Below are 19,316 nucleotides of genomic sequence, written 5' to 3'. Positions count from 1 at the left end.
AGAGTACGCGCGTCCAATATTATTGTGGGCAAAAAGGTTATGTTCCCGAGGTGGGCAATGTGGTAATAACCGAGGAGCATATAATGCAGGCTGAAATTCTCAATATCACTGTTGGACAACTCCTCAAGATCGAGCCCATGCCTGTGCTTAGAGAGGAGGAAATACAACAGAAATATGTCCGGGGCGAACCTTTGGTCAAGCCAGACGAGGTCAAGAAGCTCCCAACGAGAATGTATGAATTGCATCAATGGTACATGGACATTACCAAAAGTTCCAATCGAGAGTCCCTCATGGTGGAAGTCAAGAAGGATCATTACTACCATCAGAAAGCTGTGGCCGTTGAGTATAATGAACTGTTTCAGTTATACAATCAAGACGCACTCGACAAATCTATCGTCAGTTGCTATTGTCTGTAAGTGATTTCTTTCTGTAATTTAAGTCTCAAGCTAGCTGTAGTGATTCTTTTGATCAATCATTACCTGTAATTATCCTCACTATATTCTTTTCTGGGGTATTATGCAGGATGAAGATGTATGAAATGAAAAAAGGTGGACGCTATGGCATTGGGTTCATTGACCCAAACACCGTTAATGAATACACATGGAAAATAGATGCATATCATGCAAAGCATGTAGAGGACAGCATGCTAGAGTTCTTGAAGCGCCTTAAATACAATGAAGATATACTACTTCCTTATAACTTCCAGTGAGTCACACTGTCTTGTACTACAAATTCTCTGTTTTTGCCTACTAGCTAGCTACATGTTTTTGCTTATATATGCCCGCTTAATTAATTAAGACATGCAAACGTGTGTGCATGCAGATTTCACTGGATCTTGTGTATCATTAAGTTGACGCCGGAACAGTTGAAATACTGGACTCACTACTCAAAATAAAAACTGACTATAACAATTTGTTTGGGATAGTCAACAGGTAATTTCAATCATTATTAAACTATATATCTCAGCCTATTTAGTTCGTCATTTCATGATATGAACTATTTAATAACCCATTTATTCATTTTCTTTGTCGGCGGACAGGGCTTGGGCAAGGTTCATCAGCGTCACTCCAGGCGAATGGAAAGAAAAGCTGAAATGGTTTCGACCCAAGGTAAGTAATTAAGTAGTACTAGCTAGCTAGCTAGCTAGCTGCCATCTCTTTAATTATCATGCTTGATTAATTATTATCTGGTCAAATTCCATTCTCGTAAAGGCCCTTCAGCAGGCGCAGGGGACTGATCTGTGTGCATACTGCGTTTGCGAGAACATTCGCATGATGGCGTCCGAAATGAGCAGATCTCAAAGACAGGAATGGGTACGTTTGTCAGAACACTATTCACAATTTTTACACCATTATCGATATCTAGTCACACAACTAATACACATGCATATTGATCTCCTTCTTAACAGTTCACAGAGGTGCGGGACAAACTCCTAGAAACGGAGCGCGTAAAAGCACTTCAAGAGGAAATAGCGGGATGTTTGCTCGACCAGGTCATAGATCCGAAGGGAGAATACTATTACCCGCTACCGCCCCCATGAACCACTTTCAATTGTCATCGTTCCCCGAAGGCACCAATTAGGCTAATGCCACTGGCTCCGAAGGGAACATTGTAGGAGAAATTGTATATAGCTAGCTAATTGTATATATATATATACATGTGTGTATGTCCGAATTAATTAATATGGTGGTTTTTGTGAGACATTTGATGATATATATATGACCGGTTCTACTAGAAATTATATATATATGCATAATGTGTACAATGTGTAGTATCGTAAAATACCAGCAAACGAAAAAGAATTAAATGGAAAACACAAAATTAAATGAAAAAGAAATCATAAACCCACCCCCCAACATTTTAATACCGGTTGGTGTCACCAACCGGTACTAAAGGGCTCCCGGCCCCCGGAGCTGGCTCGTGCCACGTGGTTGACCTTTAGCACCGGTTCGTGCTGAACCGGTACTAAAGGGGGGGGGCTTTAGTGACCACACTTTAGTGTTGGTTACAGAACCGGCACTAAAGGGCTTTACGAACCGGTGCTATTGCCCAGTTCTGCACTAGTGTTCCTTCACAAAGTGTGAAAATGGTCACCCCAAATCCACTCATATTTGTTGAACAGATATTCGAGATGGCAGTCCATCAAAGTAGACTAGAGAGCAATAAAAATGAAGAGATTGTTTGTGGAACTAAAGGGAACATTTGTGCTCACGCACCTGTGCCTAGCCGTTCTGGTTCTGTAAAAATGGACACAATATCCATCCGCGGGACATCACCGGCCATCAAAGCTTATCAGTGAAATGTCCGGTCACATTTCAAACCAAATTTGAATGGACCGAAAAAAGTGCATGCAAACCCGATGGTTTACATTTAAACACGCTGCAATGGTGAGATATGAGGGCAGGGGCGACTTATGAGGTCCTTGGCGTGAGGAGAAACAAACGGGTGGTTTTGATGGGAAGTTGAGGCGAGAGACAAGATTTGTGAAAATTCAGACAATTTATTTTTATTCTGTATATAAAATTTAGTCAAAGTCAAACTTTGTAAAGTTTGACTAACTTTATATTATAAAAATACCATTATTCACAATATGAAATCAATATTATTAGATGCATCATGAAATTAATTTTCATACTATATATATATATATATATGTTCATATATATATATATATGTATATATATGTATATATATGTTCATATTATATATGTTCATATATATGTATATATATGTTATGTTCATATTATATATATCTTCAAACTTTACGAACTGGTCGGTCAAACTTTGCATAGTTTGACTTCAACCAAATTTTGTACGCGGAGTAAAAAGAAACGGAGGGAGGGAGTAACTAAAAAGTACTCCCTTTGTAAAGAAATATAAGAGCGCTTATATTTCTTTACAGAGGGGGTGGACGAAGTTTTGGACCTTCTTACAAATGATTCTTTTCAACATGGTATTAGAGCATGAGAAGACGAGTAGTTCATGCGTGCTCCTCCTCCTCCAGCCACCACGCCACGTCACGCCCCGTCAGCGTGCGTCATGTTCCATGAGCAAGCTGAGCCACGCTCATGACAAATGTCACGTGCGTGCTTAAATTTTTTCGGTCCGGAACAGTTAATTGATTGTCAACTAATTATAACTGACACACTACGAATTTGAGACGTCGTATCATGGGTTGTTGCCAACTCCGGCGCGGGTCCACCTCACATCTCCCTACCACGACCGCCTATATATTGGAGGCATCGAAAACCCTAGTCGACACCCAAATCAGGTCCCATCAGCTCTACCTTCTTGCACACAAACCCACCGTTGTTCCGCTCGCAGCCACTGCAGGTGCCAACTGGATGGTATAACTCATTCTCTTTGTTTATGTCTATGTTAGCCGTAGTGGTTGTTTGCATAGATGTTCATGTTGCGTAGTGTGCGTGATTGCATGATTAAATATCAGTCATGTTCATGATTTACTTATGAATTAAATAAATTGGAAAATTGCTAATTTATATCCAACAAACGGATCTCCTCAGAATAAGAACTTTGAGAAGATTCATATGATTTTGGTAGCATGCTCGGATGGTCACGCATGAAAATGGTCACCCCAAATCCACTCATATTTGTTGAACAGATATTTGAGTTGGCAACTATCAAAGTAGACTAGAGAGCAATAAAAATGAAAAGATTGTTTGTGGAATTAATGGGAACATTTGTGCTCGCACACCTGTGCCTAGCCGTTCCGGTTGTGTAAAAGTGGACATAGTATCCATCATCGCCGGCCATCAAAGCTTATCAATGAAATGTCCGGACACATTTCAAACCAAATTTGAATGGACCGGAAAAATTGCATGCAAACTGTATGACTTACGTTTAAACAATTTCGACTTGTATTTCATCATACATGACCGCTGCAATGATGAGAAATGAGGGCAGGGGTAACTTATGAGGTCCATGGCGGGAGGAGAAACAAACGGGTGGTTTCTATGGGAAGTTGAGGCGAGAGACAAGACTTGTGAAAATTCAGACAATTTCATTTTAGTCTGCATATAAAAATTGGTCAAAATCAAACTTTGTAAAGTTTGAGTAACTTTATATAAAAAAATACCAACATTCACAATATGAAATCAATATTATTAGATGCATCATGAAATTAATTTTCATTTTGTATAGTTTTAGTATTATTGATGTTGATATTTTTTTATATATAACCGGTCGGTCAAACTTTGTGTAGTTTGACTTCAAACTTTGAAATCTTATACACAGAGTACAAAGAAACGAAGGGAGTAAAGAAGGGAGCCAAAGTAGAAGTAGAGTTTGGTGGATTTGGAACTAGCTCTGGTTTCTAAATCATTGAAGTTCATTAAAGTAATTTGTGGTACATGTTGAGATGCAAGGAGAGGATACTAGCTAGGAAAAACCGACTGTGGTGTTGTATTATAATTGACCACAAATCGGCTGTGATAGTGACGTACTAGCAATCTATCTAATCTAATCTTGGATGGTCCTGCTATTCTCTGTCAATAAAGACGAAAAGCATATATAGAACCGCCTTTTGTTTTGATGAGGGATGAAAGCATGCATGTGCAGGCAAGCAGCGGAACAGAATATTGTCCATATTTGTATCGAAACAAAAAAAAGTAGTTGTGGGCGCAAGCGTGGAGGAGAGAGCGGGATGGTCGAGTTTTCTTGATCTCCAGGGAAGGGATCTTGTCTTCTCTTTTTGGATGAAAAAGAAAGCAGCAGCTTTTGGTGTTTGATGGGGACGTGATGAACCAACCGCGGACACACCCTGGGCTCGGTGGGCGATCCCAAAGCAGAAGCGTGGACGGGGAGAGCTGAGGTCAGCGCCACTCATTTCTTCTTCTTCTTCCTCCTCCCACCCCGCTCTCTTCTGGCTCCCCGTACCAGAGCAGATTCCCTTCCTCCTTCAAATAGCTGCCATGGACGCCCATTCCTCCTCACCAGTTCTTCCTTCCAAAACCGAACCTCTCCTTCTCCTGAGCCATGCAGCTCTTCGTCTACTCCAAGGGAGGAAAGGTTGATCTTGGGTACGAGACGAAGTCTGCCAGCGAGATGGGGGCGATGGCGGTGGAAGCCGTCGCCGTCCTCTGCTACTTTGACGGCGGGGGCGACCAGCATGACGTGGCCAACGAGGGGGGAGGCGGCTGGTGGAGGATGGTCGCCACGCTGTCGCCGGCGCAGGGGCCACGGTCTTCCTCTGCAAGGCCCTAGCGGCGGAGTGAGGCGACAGGCGGCGTGGCGGGCTCCACCTCGACATCAACAAAGCTAGCAGGAGCCCGCTGGCGGCGTGGCACACCATTTTTACCATCATCGTTTCGTCTTTACTTTCGGATGTGTTTCGTTGAGTAGTAGCAGAAAGAAGAGACCTTTGAGTGTATCCGAGGAGTACCATTACATATTACTATAAGCTGGTCCGGTCCAACCGAATATTAGTCCCGATGGGAATCAAAATAAATATAATCATTTAAACTAAACAATAGTGCTTATTTATAAATAGCTTTTTGTGAAATCACAGTTATATATAATTTTAACATGTTGCACCTTAAAAGTAAGTGAACCAAATCTACTTAAATATTAGAAAATAATAAATTATAAATTTACATGTTTTATCTGACTAATTTGTGACTATTGCATTAATATAGCATATATGTTTTTGTGTGCATTCTTAAAAAGAAGCACACTTTTTTCAGCCACATGTCTTCTGATAGATCTCTATAGTGTATCCCTAAAAAAATATCTCTATAGTGTATGGTATATGAAATATCTTGATAGCGGTCTTTAATTAGACTTAGGCAAATAAAGAAATCTAGATGACACAAGATGTTTACGAGGACCTTGTCACTTAATCATTGACACTACTTTATCATTTTTGGTCATATGTGTCATACATATTATAATGGGTTTTGGTGATCTAGAGGTTACGTGTGTCTACTCTGTACCACTTGTAATATGTATGACACATTTGACCAAAAATGCATTTTAATTGGGCCTAATTTCCTTTTGAGATGGACTTTTGTTTATTGTTCCTTTTCTAGGTTTCCGTGTGCAATGTTGGGAACTGAGCCGTGGGCTACATTGCATTGCAACGTGTGTGTTTGGTTTTAGTATTCATTAATGTACTCCCTCTATTTCTTTTTTACTCCGCAAATAAATATGTTGAAGTCAAACCATGTAAAGTTGAAAAAATTATATTAAAAAATATCAGCATCAACTATACTAAAGTTATATAGTATGAAAAATAATTTCATGATGGATCTAATGATATTAATTTTGTATTGTCCATATTGCTATTTTTTTATAAAGTTGGACAAATTTTATGAAGTTTGACTCTAGACAAATTTTATATGCAGACATGAAATAAACGGAGGGAGTACCTATAAGAGCAAAAAAGACATGTGTTCCTATGGGCTCCTTCCAACTAACTAAACTTCTCCTTTCAATTTGAAGGGATGGGCCAGTTTCCCCATCTGACGCCCAACGATAGAGTTCGCCGTTGGATTAATCCATAAAACCAGCATAAACGCTTCATACATGTAGCTTTACTCCTGTATGAGGGCTCTTGGACTTAGGGAGGCCCGGCCTGTTCCACCACACTTATTGCACATGCTGAGGACCGGTCCTGACTATCTTCTCTACTATCTAAAAAAAACGTAAGGTTCCCTCTCCTCTCTTACGTTTCATCTAATCTCTTCTTTTCACCCCCGACGTACGCTCCCTCACCTCTCGTCATCTGGTTTTTCAACCCCACCCAACTTAAAACTGGAAGGTCTCCCTCCCGCTGCATAATTTCCTCCGAATTAAACATAAATCACGTCAAAACCCAATCCCGCACCATAGTTGCCTCCGAATCAAACATAGATCACGTTAAAACCGACGCACGCACGACTACCGTGGGATCCTCAGTCGCCCTGTCTTTTCCCTCCCAAACCCTAGATTTTGAGTTCCGGTGAGCCACGGCCTCACGCGCCTGCCATGGTTGAGAGGACCTCAAGGCACTTCTCGAGCCCTTGGAGGCATTGTCGAGGCAATCATGGCTGCAGAGAGCAAGGCAACCCTCCACCGACTGGCCACCACCGTCACTACGATGACATTGTGTTGTTTCCTGCCACTGTGGTTCGTTCCAGGTTTATCCTCTTCTTTCCCTTCTTAATTTGATCCAAATCCCTAGCAACCCTGTTCCTCGCCGGCTGCAACGAAGAGACCCAATGCTGTTTAAATCTCAGTCCTCTTCATGGTGAGCGGCGGCGAAAGCAGGACTGGGCTGCGGTATTTCCGTGGGAAGCCGGTCGCTCCTTGACTGTAGGTACAACAACATCGTCGAGACAGGTTCACTCCCCCAATTGACCCCTTTCTCTTGCCTCTCATTTGGCAAACTGATGGATCCGTGTAACTCTCTTGTGCTCTTGTTTTTTGGGACGTTTTGCAGTTTTTGCTAATGGTGTCACTGCGGCAACACATCGGTTCTGTTGGGATTATCTGTCCTGCAACCACATTCAAATACTTTTTATCATTAATATTCGGAATACCTCATATGGAATTATACATGTGTTTTGTGCAGGGAATTACTCTTGCTGGAATGTACTTAAGTGTTGCATGCTTAAGGAAGCTGGTCAATTATCGGTGGAATACAATATGCTTTATATATTGGAAAGACTACCCGGTTACGCTGATAATTGGAACAAGCTAGATCGTGTAATTATATTACGGCCCAATATTGATCTGCATAAATAGAGGAATTTATACACTATTATGACGCGTTTCTCACAGGCGCGTGCTTCGGGGACTCGACGGATAGGATCCGCTAACAGACAAATTATATCGTGGTTGGTAGTTTGATCTGGACTCTATCCGGAAACTAGTTTAAAGACTAGGAATCTTATAACTGTATAAGAGACGAACTCTTTAGAAACGCAGTATAAGAAGGTCCCTACCCCCTAGCCTCGGATATGCGATTGTGAGCAGCACCACGGAAAAGCGCGGAGGAATAGGGGGTAGACCACAACATATTTCTAACATTGGTATCAGAGCCGATTAGGGTTAACGACAGTAGTCGCACGACTCGATTTGATCAGAAAACAATTCCGCTGTGTACTCTGCTCGTGATCAACTAGTACAAGTCCAACTTGGAATTAGATTGATCTGGTTTTCTCTCCGTGACGCCCGCCGCACACAAATCGCTCCAGATCGATTCCCTTGCCTCGTGCCGCCGCCGCTCCCGTCTTGCGCTGCCGCACTCTCGCCTCGCCGCGCCGCTCGCGTCTTGCGCTGCCGCACTCTCGCCTCGCCGCGCTGCTCCTGTCTCGCGCTGCTGCACTCCCGCCTCGCCGCGATGCTCTCTTGCGCCGGGAATGCACCGACAGCCGCCGCCCCGAAGTCGCCGACTCCGCCGGCGGCACGATCTTCAGCCGCCCTCCACCGGAAGCTCGCCTCCAAGCCCACGTCCTGCAGCAGTCCCCACTATCGTCGGCCGCCGTCGCCGTCCGCTGCAGTACACCGGGCCCCTGCAAGGTACACAAGCTAGTCCTCAACGATTGCTTGGAAATTGTCTGGGCTGTCACCTGCTACTGTTGTAATTCAACACTGCCAAAGGAATTCTCTACTGAACTTTGTGGAAAGATGGCCTCCAATAGTGTTTTTGCTGAGTTGCTCAGGAACTAAAAATTAGATGGCACAAATTACACTGTGTGGAAAAGGAAGATGATGTTTCTACTTACAACTGAGAATATTGAGTATGTGATTCCGACCGCCGAGCCTAACAAACCGGCTGATGACGCTTCAAATGAAGAAAAGGATAATTATGCAGAAGAACTCAAGGAGTGGAATAAGGACAATAAGAAGGCTAGGATTTTTATTCTTGGCTCCATGTCTGATTCGTTGGCAGGTGAATATGAAATAGAGGTTGCTGCACACAGAATTATGAGAAGGCTGGAAGAGGATTTTGGTGAAGTTTCTTTAATCAAAGTGCTTAGCTTGCTAAACAGATTCTTGACGTCTAAGATGGCAGATACTACTTCTGTCAATGAGCACTTAAACAAGTTGTGCGTGCTGAATGAGGAATTCAAAAATGCTAGCTATCCCTTTTCTGAGGAGGTGCAAGTAATGGTGGCTCTGAACTCACTTCCGCACACTTGGGAACAATTTAAAATATCATTCTGTCACTCTGAAAGATTACCGAACATGCGCAATTTGAGGCATCATTTGCTCATGGAAGAAGATAGGAAAACTTCACAAGGGAAAGAGAGACACTCACATCATCAGGAGTTGCACCTTGGTGAAGATAGGAGGCGTTGGCAGAAGAAGAATCAAGGAGGTGATTTCAGGGACAAAATCAATAGGAATAGAAACTGGGATGATCATAATGGAAGAGGTCCAAACTCTAGTTTTGATAAGAGGAAATTTAGATGTCATGGTTGTGGAGAGTATGGGCATTTTAGAACTGAGTGCAAGAATAAGAAGCCTTATAAACAAGACGACAAGCCTAAGAAGCAGCACCAGGACAAGCATCAGGGCAACAAGAAGGATAATTCTTCTCCTGATGGTACGTACAATCTATTTGTTTGTTTTGAATCATTGTCTACTACTTCAGCTTCAGATCATTGGATAGTAGACTCTGGTTCCACTTCGCATATTGCAAGGAATAGTGTTGGTTTCACCTCTTTAAAACCCATACCGAAAGGAACTAGATTTATTTATCTAGGAACAACTGCAAAAGCTGATATTTTGGGCATATGTGATTATACACTCAAACTCCCTTGAGGAGGAAAATTAATTTTGAAAGACACAGTCTATTCCCCTAGCATGAGAAAGAATTTAATCTCTATTTCTAGACTGGAATCTATTGGTTTTAAGGTCTTATTTGGAGATGGCAAAGTTAAAATATTGATGAATGGAAATTTAGTTCAATCAGGAAATAGATTTGATGGTCTCTACTATATTGAGGATTTTATGGACATCGATAGAATGGATTGTATGGTGAATGAACAGAACTCGGTAGTGAGGAATATAGATGGAAACAATAATTGTTCAGAGTCATATCTCTGGCATCTTCCTTTGGGTCATATCTCAAAGAACAGAATTAAAAGGCTAATTAGTTCTGGAATTTAAACTTCAAGTGGGAAGACTACGACATTTGTGAGGCATGTGTTGTAGGAAAAATGACCAGGGCGCCTTTTCCTAAAGCGTCAAGGTCTACTGAACCACTTGCTATTGTTCATTCAGATATTTGTGGTGAGATGTCTGTACCTACATTTGGGCAGAAGGTCTATTTCATTACTTTTATAGATGATTTCTCTAGATACGGCTATGTTTACTTAATTAAGCATAAGTCGGAAGGTTTTGACATGTTTAAGGTATTTAAAGCTGAGGTAGAAAATCAGTTGAACAAAAAGATCAAGGTGCTTAGAACTGATCATCGTGGTGAATACACGTCATGAATATTATATGATTTTTGCACGGAAAATGGAATTGTTCACCATTATACCCTACCATATACTCCTCAGCAAAATGGCGTAGCTGAAAGGAGGAATAGAACTTTAATGGACATGGTTAGGTCTATGATGGCATATTTTGATCTTCCTTTATCATTTTGGGGAGAGGCTCTTCATACTGCTGTTTACTTGCTTAATCATTCACCTTCTAAATCTGTTAGTTCTACTCCTTATGAATTATGGAAAGGGAGGAAACCTACATTGTTGAACTTAGCAGTGTGGGGATGCAATGCATAGATTAGAGTACCTAGTCAACTAAGAACAAAACTGGAGCCTAAGAGTTTTCTAGGAATATTTATTGGATATGCTTCTGGGTCAAATGGATATAGATTCTATGATCCGGAGAACAAGAAGTTAATTGAAAGTAGAGATGTCGTTTTTCTAGATCAAGATACATCTCGCCGTGCCAAACGTGCGAGAGTGAAATTATTGACAACTCCGTTAGATACTAATGTTGAAACTGATTCTAACAATCTGGAAAATCAAATTGATGGCAACGTTAATATTGAGACTCCCATAACTAGTTTGCCTAGGAGAAGTGGGAGGAATGTAGCAGCCCCATCATACCTTGATGATTATTATGTATTTATGGGGGAAGTATACTCTAAAACTTCTAGTTTAGAGGAAGAACCAAAATCTTTTAAACATGCCATGTCTTGTTCAGAATCAAAGTTATGGATGGAAGCCATGCATGAGGAACTAAACTCCATGGAAAAGAATAAAGTTTGGGAATTAGTTGATCTACCTAATGACCGGAAGGCAATTGGATCAAAGTGGACTTTTAAAAGGAAACTGAATGCTTCTGGAAATGTTGAAAAATACAAAGCTAGGTTGGTTGCTAAAGGGTACACACAAAGGGAAGGCGTTGACTTTGTGGAAACTTTTTCCCCTGTAGCCAAATTTACTTCTATTTGTATAATTGCTGCGTTGACTGCTTACTTTGATCTGGAACTTCATCAAATGGATGTTAAAACCGCCTTCTTGAATGGTCATTTGAAAGAAGAGATTTATATGTCTCAACCGGATGGTTTTGTTGAAAAGGAAAATCAGGGAAAAGTGTGTAAGCTAAATAGATCTATTTATGGTCTTAGGCAAGCTTCACGGCAATGGAATATTTTGTTTGATGATGCTATCACATCATATGGGTTTTCTATGATGGAAGGAGATCATTGCATTTATTTTAAAATAATGGGAGAAAATTTTACACTCTTGTCACTGTATGTTGATGATATACTTATTGCTTCTAGTCGTAAGGAAATGTTGGTAGAAGTTAAAACTTGGTTATTTTCTACATTTGAAATGAAAGATATGGGAAACGCTTCCTATGTTCTAGGAGTGGAAATACTTAGAGATCGGAATAAAGGTACTTTGGGTTTGTCTCAAAGGAATTATTTAAAATCTGTTCTTAAACGTTTCTCTATGGAAAACTACAAGCCTTCTTTAGTGCCCATGGCTGTAGGAATTAAACTCAGTGAGAGTATGTGTCCTAAAACTCCTGAGGAAAAGAAGAGAATGGAGAAGACTCCATATGCTTCTGCCTTGGGATCTTTGATGTATGCCATGTTATTCACACACCCCGATTTGTGCTATATTGTTGGAGTGGTGAGTAGGTATCAAATGAATCCAGGAATTGGGCACTGGAATCAGATTAAACATGCTCTTCATTATGTTCAAGCAACACTGGATTATTCACTCTGTTTTAACCAAAAGGGTCTACAACTACAGGGCTATACTGATGCTGATTGGCAGGGTGATATGGACGACCGGAAGTCTACGTCTGGGTATCTATTTACATTAGCTGGTGGCGCTATATCTTGAAGTAGTAAGAAGCAAGATTCAGTGGCATTATCTTCCATGGATGCGGAGTATATTGCTGCGTCAAAAGCTGTGAAGGAGGCGGTATGGCTGAAGGAATTTCTTTTGACTTTGAAGATTGTTGAAAGTTCTAGCAAACCAGTGGTGGTGTATTGTGATAATCAGGCTGCAATAAAGGTTTCCAGATATCCCAAGTTCCACAACAAGATCAAACATATTGAAGGAAAGTATCACTATACGTGATGTAATTAATAGACTTAAGTCTGTTTCTTTAGAGTTTCTACCTAGTATTGATATGGTTGCTGATCCCTTGACTAAGTCACTTAGTCAGGTGGTATTTGGTAAACATGTTCAGGCTATGGGTTTACGAATTTTTTGAATGATCGTTTTGGACAAATGGGAGATTTTGGGATTATCTGTCCTGCAACCATATTCAAATACTTATTATCATTAATATTCGGAATACCTCATATGAAATTATACATGTGTTTTGTGCATGGAATTACTCTTGCTGGAATGTACTTAAGTGTTGCATGCTTAAGGAAGCTGGTCAATTATTGGTGGAATACAATATGCTTTATATATTGGAAAGACTACCCGGATACGCTGATAATTGGAAGAAGCTAGATCGTGTAATTAGATTACGGCCAATGTTGATCTACATAAATAGAGGAATTTATATTCTATTATGACGCGTTGTTCACAGGCGCATGCTTTGGGGACTCGACGGATAGGATCCGCTAACAGACAAATTATATCATGGTTGGTAGTTTGATCTGGACTCTATTCGGAAACTAGTTTAAAGACTAGGAATCTTATAACTGTATAAGAGACGGACTTTTTAAAAACGCAGTATAAAACGGTCCCTACCCCCTAGCCTCGGATATGCGATTGTGAGCGGCACCATGGAAAAGCGCGGAGGAATAGGGGATAGACCACAACATATTTCTAACAGGTTCTAGCTCAACATTCAGCTATGAATGGACGTGAGTGAGTCAATTACAGGATGATCATCGTCCAGATTTTGACACCGTATTTCTCTTTTCTGATCTACTATAGCAATAAGTAGCACCCACATATGACGTGTTAACCTGGAGAGAAACAAATCGATCTTTCCTCCCCTCGATCGATCACGCCATCACGCAAACAGCAGAACAGGCGACCGGTCGACGGACCACGGCGGAAGACCGACACTGCGTCCCATTCTCCAGCTGCCTAGTGTTCATGCACGTTGATCCGATCAGCCGGCCGCTGCTCTCAACCCCAACTCAAGGTATCATGCATAGACGTCCTAAATCTCAATTCTAGGATGTCTTATTTCTTTAGACCTTTGTAGTTCTTTGTAAGAGGCTGTTGCAAGGTGGAGAGTTCAGTTTATCTAATTAGTCTTTGTCCCTCGCATAAAAATATAGCCTTTGTTAATGTGCATATGCGCTATTTGCAAGACAAGACAGGAGACTGCCAACGTTGCATCAGTGTATTAGTGCTACGATCAAGCAGCTCTAGCGCGGTACCTTTCCCTTTTATATTTTCAGTAATTATTCATTCTCAATTCTTGCGACTATATGTATAAATGTACCGCCGTTATATTAAACCTTATTCACATATCACAAGTTTCGACAAAAATGTAGGGTGTTGGTTGTGGGTTTAACTCCTAATTTGGCTATACTTTCTTAGGTTGAGTAATCATTCAAGTATTAGATTTTAAAAACATAATATCTTTTCCAAGTAATTTTTTCTTCGCTTTCATAGTTGTAATGAACATTTTGATTCATATTTTTAATGTATACATCTTTTTCTATAAGTGTGACATAATCCATGCCCAAAGTTATGGAGCTCATTTTTTATCTAGCGCACTTTTGCTTGAAAATGTTACGACATGTTAAAGCGGTGCATCAGGGTGACTTTAGTTCCAGCTCCGCCCTTGGGTGCAGGGGAGAGAGCAGTTTTACCCAAGGCTAAACCCCACGCTGACCACGATGAGGAGCAGTCGGAGTTGTGCACGATTGGCGGCAGATGTGCTTCTTCTAAGTTCTAACCCCTTTTTGCCGCTCCTCCCTGACTGAACCAGGCCTCAGGTGATATGAGACGCAGAGAGAGAGGGAGGAGAGAGAGGGGGGGGAGACAGATAGAGGGGAGAGAGAGATAGGGATTTTTTTTCTGTGACTGAAGTGATGCCACTGTTGTGCTGCTTCTACCAATGTGTATGCATCTATACCAATATAAAAAGACCCAAAGAGGCAGATTCAACTGATCTCGACCATCGAACTAAGTCAGTCCAACGACCTAAATTGCTCCAATGGCGAGCGTTAAACGTGTTTAACGTGCAATTAATATCATACCAAATATTATACTAATCACATGATTGACACACAAATAATAGCATACCTAATATCCGCGTGCAATTAATATATTGCCTAAATATTAACGTGTGTTGCACGTGCGCATTTACTAGTGGAGGGAAAGGTGTCTAATGTTGTTGCTGCTAATGCATACACACGGTTAGACAAAGATGCTATGTGAGCGTGTACTGCTACTATTATAGTTGCTCTGTTATTGCTTCTCGTTTGTGCGTATGTGTGTTATATACATTGCTGTGATGAAAAAATAAAAAATATTTTTTTTGCATAGTGGTGTTGCATTGAATGATTTACAATTAACTCAGGCTATTATAACTCACTCACCACGTGCATCCAAACGTTGAGCTAATTTGCACATTCAATTGCGAATGTAAACATACACACATACACACACAGAGAGAGTTGGGTTTGGATACCGGCGATAGCCGCTTATGGGCAAAGGATATGATGGTGCATTTAATCTTAAACTGAACGAGCTGAACTTGATGATGCATTTAGTGGAAAGATTTCCAGAGACGTTGGCGTTGACCACCGTGATTTTTTTCTCTATATTTTATCCGTCACGATTTTCTCTATGTGCTAGATTTATTGGCAGGCCCTTTTCATACCGATTTTTGTCAAAAAATTGATGTTGAATATAGAATTCAAACCCACACCCAGCAACTAACCTGAAGAACATAGTAACCAGCTCGGCTAGACTAATTGTTTTGCAAAAGCATACAAATAGCACTTTTTAACCATTTTCCTTGATGTTTTCTTTTCGCTGAGGAACCTCCATTACGTCCTAGCCCCCCTATTTCTTTCTTATTCATTTTCCAATATTTTTGTAAGCACGCGATGACGAGGATTCATAGGAAATAATCTTAGATCAAGAAAAACAGTGTTCAATGAATGTTCTGATCTCTATGCAAATGCATGGTAATTGGCGCACCAGAGACACGATAACTTATGTCCAAACGCAACGATAACTTTGATCTGGGGTAAAAAAATGTTGAAACATACCCCACCCCCAATAATTTATGGGTAAATAGAATGGTATTATTTGCACGGCAAACCTCATATCCTACATTCACAATACCGTGGTAACTTTGACCCTGGGGGAAAATGTTATTTGAAACACACCTCTGTAACTTATGTGTAAATGGCATCATATGTTTTATGCAACACCCTGATAACATACATGCAAAACATTATAATTTTGACCGGGGGAGGGGGTTGTTGAAATGTAGCCCGATACTTTCTGTGCGAATAGCATGGTAGTTTACGCATCGTCGGACCGATAACTTACGTATAAACAACATGGTAACTTTGACATGGGGGAAGGGTTGTTGGACATACATTCGATAACTTTGTGTAAATAACATGGTAGTTTTCCCATGGCAGACCTGATAACTTACGTTCAAGCATCATGGTAACTTTGACATAGGGGGGGGGGGTTGTTGGACGTACCTTCGGTAACTTCTGTGCAAATATTATGGTAGTTTTCGCATGACAGACATGATAACTTACGTTCAAACACCGTGGTAACTTTGAAATGAGGGGGGGGGGGTTGTTGGACATACCCTCAGTAACTTCTGTGTAAATATCATGGTAGTTTTCGCACGGCAGACCTGGTAACTTATGTTCAAACAACGTGGTAACTTTGACATGGAGGGGGGGGGGGGTTGCTGGACATACCCTCGGTAACTTTTGTGTAAATATCATGGTAATTTTCACACATCAGGCATGATAACTTACGTTCAAACACCGTGGTAACTTTGACATAAGGAGGGAAGGTTGTTGGACATATCCTCGATAACTTCTCTGTAAATAGCATGGTAGTTTTCACACGGCATGCCTCGTAACTTATGTTTTAACATTGTGGTAACTTTGACATGGAGTGGGAAGGTTGTTGGATATACCCTTGATAACTTCTATGTAAATAACATGGTAGTTTTTGCACGACGGACATGATAAGTTACGTTCAAACACCGTGGTAACTTTGACTGGGTAGAAAGCATATCCCGGTAACTCATGTGTGAAGAGTATGATAATTTATGCATCGCAACCATGATAACTTATCTACAAACTCCATGGTAACGTTGATTCGGGTGATAATTTTTCTTTAAAACGTACCTCGATAACTTTTGTGCAAAAATTAAAAACTTGGTATTTATGCACCGCGGAGCCACTAACTTACGCTCAAACACCATGATAACTTTTTACACAGAGAAAAACTTTGAACATACCACGGTAATTTTTGTGTAAAGTTACCATGATTCTCACGATCTAGTTACCAGCCTACTAACGATGTAGTTACCATCCTTTAGCATGATATTTTTGTTACCAGGGTGCTGATATTTTGAAGTTACCAAGATGATCATATCATAGTTATCATGGTGTTTATGGCAAAATTATCAGATCTAGAATTAACATTTTTTGGCTGATGCGATAGAAACAATAGGGGTTCAAAGACCATTGTTTATGTATAGTAAACAACAAGTAGAGGTGCTTGAGTTGGATATTGGGCTTATAGACCTAGGTTCAAGTCCCCTTTTTAGCATATTTATTTCTTTTTTATATTCTTGAAGGAATGCAGGGAAAAACCGGTTTAGTGTTGGCACATTTTGTTTTGAGGAGAAGGAAAAAAATCAGACATGTAGGCGGGAAGATAACGGGTGGAGAACCATCGTACGTGATTATCCAGCGGGAGGTGACGATGACATGTACCTAGGGTAGGGTAACACTGGTGCATGTCGGTCCTAAACAAACGGTTTTTACCCCTTTTCGCGACGGCATTAGAACCGTCGCCAAGTGAGTGTGTGCGATAGGGTGTCCTTCCCACACGACCCAGAAACCGTCGGGGATATGGAACAGTGATCCAGAGGCCTTCCAAAATATAATCGTGTGCGATGCAGCACACACTAAATTCTTTCACACGTGTGGTATCGGTGATTAAGAGTTTCTAATGACGTAGTGAAACCATATGGTCTGTCGCAATGAACCGTTTGGAAAACAGTATGTAAGGCACACGTGCCAACATATGAACTGTGTGTGATTTGTGCCCTATCGCACACGAGTTTTCTTCATAACCCGTCTGCCATGCTAGACTCCATCGCACACGTTTTCTAATAATTACCATATGTGATAATGTTCTATCACAAACGGTTCAGGAGCCCCTTCGCACACATACAAGTGCTGGAGACGGTTTGTGATTTTTTAGGTATCACCGACGGTTGCCGCAAGAGTGACGTGTGCTTTTTGTTTGGGATCCCACACGTTTCCTGAAAAAAATACGACAGGGATTGTATTTTGCATTGGGCATGGTTTACTCCCAGTTCTCGTGTGCGATAACGCGATATCACAAACGGTTCTGGAGAACCTACGCACACGTAGTAGCGTTGCAAATTGTTTGCGATCTGTGGTGTATCACCGACGGTTCCGCTACAATTGACGTATGCTTTCCGATGTGGATCGCACACACTCATTTAGTTGAACCATGTGCGGAGCAATTGCCAGGTTAAAACAAAAATATCTCATTTTGAATCGGTACGCAAAAAGCAAATTCGCCACAATATTCAACTGAAAAATAAACAAAACTATCCCATTTTGAATCGGCAGGCAAAAAGCAAATTCGCCACAATATTCAATTGAACAAATAGTGTCCACAGGAAGAACATTCATCAGATTTCGCAACAATTGCAATTGAACATATGGTAGCTAAATTCCAATGATTTGTCCACACATATATGCATTACATAATTAATCATAGTGTATGAAATACGAAGACCTCATCAGATGGAAAACAATGGATCCATGCGTTATATGTTCAGCGGCTAACTCTTACTCAATGTTTCAGGAGAAACCATGCTGAAATCTTCATCATCACCAGTGGGATTGATCTAGTGATCCAGGAAGAAGTCACTGATAAATCTCCGAACCATCAGCAATTCACCAGCCGGAAGAGGTTCAGGGGTCCTCGGTTTTAAGATGAGCTGCAGTATTTTTAAAATCAGAATGTGCCATATGAGTGGAGTAGAAGATATTAATTAAGATAGGCTTACTGGTACTGATTCGCAAGGATCGTCACAATTATCAGCAGATTTGCAGATGGAGATCATGTGTCTGCAAACATAGTATCCACAAAGGTTGGTCCCTGCTGCTTGCCGAGGACACTGAAATTTTTTGTAGAAAATTAGTCATGTATTTGTCCTATTAGGAACAACCTAACCGGTGTTAGATGAATTATTTTTTCTTTGGACAAAATAGAAAGAGGCTTATTTAGAAGCTTGAACATTTGACTAGCGTAAGGGAAGGTATTTGCCGATTGTTGGATAAATTTTCCGAAAATAATGGATTTCGGTGTGTTACCGGAGAAACGATCTCGTGCTGCAGAGGTAGTTTCCTCTTGAACAGGTTCCCTGTTTTAGTTTCCCATAATGCGAGCACACTGCAAATGATGATGAATTTTGAAAACATCAATTATTGAACCAGATATGAATGCAAATTAAGTTCAACATCATAGAATTCAATACCTATCCAAGAATTGCTGAAGATGCGTCAGATCCTGAGTGTTTGTTGACTCTCTGAGAGAATCGATGTAGTAAACTGTGTTCTTTTTTGGAACAATGGATACCAATATTCAGTGATTGCTACATATTAA

The 19,316-nt window shown here is 40.8% G+C and overlaps 1 pseudogene; it reads left to right on the top strand.

The window, feature by feature from the left end:
* The first annotated feature begins 8,628 nt into the window (after nt 1-8,628).
* LOC147966012 (uncharacterized) lies at nt 8,629-10,445 on the top strand (annotated as a pseudogene).
* Nucleotides 10,446-19,316: the final 8,871 nt, after the last annotated feature.

The sequence above is a fragment of the Triticum urartu genome, chromosome 6A (assembly GCF_056163025.1).
Source record: "Triticum urartu cultivar PI428250 chromosome 6A, HENAU_Tu73, whole genome shotgun sequence".
Lineage (NCBI taxonomy): Eukaryota > Viridiplantae > Streptophyta > Magnoliopsida > Poales > Poaceae > Triticum > Triticum urartu.
This window is presented reverse-complemented; position numbering and strand designations above follow the sequence as displayed.